The sequence below is a fragment of the Rhineura floridana genome, chromosome 12, assembly GCF_030035675.1.
Source record: "Rhineura floridana isolate rRhiFlo1 chromosome 12, rRhiFlo1.hap2, whole genome shotgun sequence".
Lineage (NCBI taxonomy): Eukaryota > Metazoa > Chordata > Lepidosauria > Squamata > Rhineuridae > Rhineura > Rhineura floridana.
In genome coordinates, this window is record NC_084491.1 from 6,532,108 (window position 1) to 6,535,206 (window position 3,099).

Below are 3,099 nucleotides of genomic sequence, written 5' to 3' on the forward strand. Positions count from 1 at the left end.
CTCAGCGGGGAGGGGTGTGTGTGTGTGTGTGTGTGTCAAATATCAGGGACAGCTGAGTGCAACCTAACCAGGTGCCAATCAGCCATGGTCTCCACAGCAGGCTGGGGAAGCTGGACGTGGAGATGGATGAGAAGATGGCAGCTGGGAGGCCGCTGTTTTGTGTAGCCTGTGCTCTTTGGAGGAGGAGACGCTAACTCTGCACCATTTCGGCACCAGTTGTCTCTCTGTGTTTACATTTCCCGTTTGGGGTTTCATTCATCCTTGTGGCTTGCCTCTCACACCACTTAAAGGAAGAACAGAAGGACTGTCCTATTGGAGGAGATCAAAGGTCCCTCTAGCCCAGGATTGTGTTTCCAACAGTGGCTGGTCGGCTGGCTCAGGCTGTAGGGATGGGGGGAGACATTCAGTTCAGTTCACATTTTGAATGCAAACCTGCCTAGTCTGCACTTCCTGAAACGATACACAAATTGAAATGCTGCTGTTCTTCAAAATCTTCTCTGAATTTTGCAGTGCAATTCTCCAAGAAAAAAAGTGTATAAAAATACATATTTTAGGGGGAAGTGTGCATAAAAATCCATTTATTAGTGACAATAACATACAAATGTTTATAATATTATGGGAACTTGCTTGCATAAATTGCAAAAAAACACATGTGCATACTAGGAGAAAATGTTGACATTTTCTCCTGAAGTGCACTAAAATGTTGACGAATTTTCATGAGGACTTTAAAAAACACCAAAAACCTCCAACCAATGCTGAAATGTGGCTGAAAAGAATGGAAAAGAAGGAACGAAGCTTCCTAGTCTGGAAGCTCACAGGCAGGGGAGGATAATGGTCGCCCCCTCTTGTTTGTCCTCAGCCACCAATACACAGACATACCTTATCTCTAGACATGGGAATGCTGCTGTAACTATCATTTATTTATTTGCAAATGGGACCCTGGAGAGCCTCTTCTGTCTTTTTTGTCCAGGCTGGGCATTCTCTGCAAAGCTGACACAGGCTGTCTGTCCATGATGGCTCTCCAGCAGACTAACTGGGCCTTGAAAGATGGCTCAGGATAGTTGCTTCTGCACCATACCTTTCCGTTCAGCTGAAAGATGGAAAGTGGCGGTATGTTCTTCAGCTCTTCTCCTCCCAAGCTATTCAGACAGACTGGCCTTGCCAAGCTCTTCTCCCAGTGTGGCCTTGCCAAGCTCCAGTGTTCTGAGATCCTTTCGCTCCATGGCAGTGACACTCTTTTTCTACCATTTGCTTCCCATAAACCTGTAAAGAATTTGGGTGTATCTTCCTCATCCATTCTACTAACATCTCCTCTCTTCTAATTGCTTTTCAGACTTTCTGGTGCTCTAGCAAGGGTTTGTAGGAGCTGATGGCCAATTATCTTATGCTGAAAGTAGTTTTTGAAGGTGGCACAAGAGAGAAGCTACATTGCTTGTGCAACGTATGCTCCTACCAGCGTTGTCTCTGATAACAGGTTTTGTAGGTTTTTGTAGAGAGCTTTAAAGACTAGTAACAGCTGTTTGACCAGAGACAACGGGGAGACAGAAGAAATGAGTGTTTTCAACAACATGGGAAATGATGCCTTGATCATACCATGTATGAGTCTGCCTTATGCTCATGAGGTAGCCCATTGGGCCAAAGTATTCTTGACTAGCAGTGGTCCAAGGGTTCAAGCATACACTTTCCCCAGCCCTGTATGCTATCTCGAGATTCTTTTAGTTGGAGATAGGCAGGGGGTCGTTGCATCCTCTCACAGCCCAACATGATGGTAGTTGTGTTGTGGCTTGGATGGCCCACCTCTCTGTGTACTCAAATTTCAGCAGCCAGCCTTGAGTCTTCCACAAATATCTTTTAAAAATGTGAGAAATGTTTCCCACATATAAGTCTATGAACAGTAAAGCCATTCAAACAGCAACATATTCAAAGTGAAAGTACATAAATACCTCCCCTGAAGAGAATGCAATGTATATAAGTTGCCAATACTGTAGCTCAACCACTGTCTTCTTGTGGGGGTGATATGCCCTACAATTACATAAATCATTAAATATTATAAAGAAGCCAATCAATAAAACAGCCAATTGTGTGTGTGATGAAACATCTAACCATTTACATACCTCATGTGAGAATCTCTCCCAATTAGAAGTGGCTATTTTCTCACATGAGGTATGTAAAGATTTCTCACATTTTTAACAGATATGTGTGGGAGACTCAAGGCTGGCTGCTGAAATTTGAGTATTATGAATGTCTGAAGAAGCATTGAAACAGTTTAACAATCCGGAATTACTGTCATCTTTGTATTATTGTGTCATTTTGCATTGCTTGTCATCATTGTATATTTTTTCATGTTACTATATTCACTGTGGCAGCATTTTGCATTCTCACATATTGTTGCTTATTAGTTGTGTTTTATTTTATTTTTCTTTTACTCTTTTTTAGGTTGTTTGTGTTATAATAAGGGATGGAAAGTTCTGTCAATTTCAGTTCTCTCAGTTTCTTATTTTGCAATCTTAAATTCAGTTCACATTTCTGCAGCAATCTGCAATTATTTTTAAAAAATCATGAAAATTCTCCAGCATTTTAGTTGCAAATTTTTCCTAATAAACACATTTTGTTCTGACTAATGTACAAGCAATCTCTCACCATATAATGCATTTTTGTATATTATTTTCACTCATATTCATTTTTATGCACTCTTTCCCCCAACATATGTATTTTTTGTAAACACTGGTTGGCAAACTGCATCGCAAAAGTCAAATAAGTGCAAATTTGGAAGAATGGTTGTGTTTCAGTTCTCAAATGGTTTGGGAAAGTGCAAATTTGATCCATTTGGCTTGAAATGTGAACTGAATGTAATTTCTCACCCATCCCTAGTCATTATATCATAGTAAAATTAGTGCTGATGGGAAGGGGGAGGATTTGCAGCAAACCTCTCCTCTCACACGCATAGACACATACACTACCACCAGTTGTGCAGTGGAAGCAGGAGAACTATTCCTGGTGGCCTTCTACACAACATAGTATCACTCCTAGGAGAATTACGGAAATAATAAGTTCAGTCCCTAGCTGGCAGCCACCAGCAAGAACAGTTCACCTGATGCC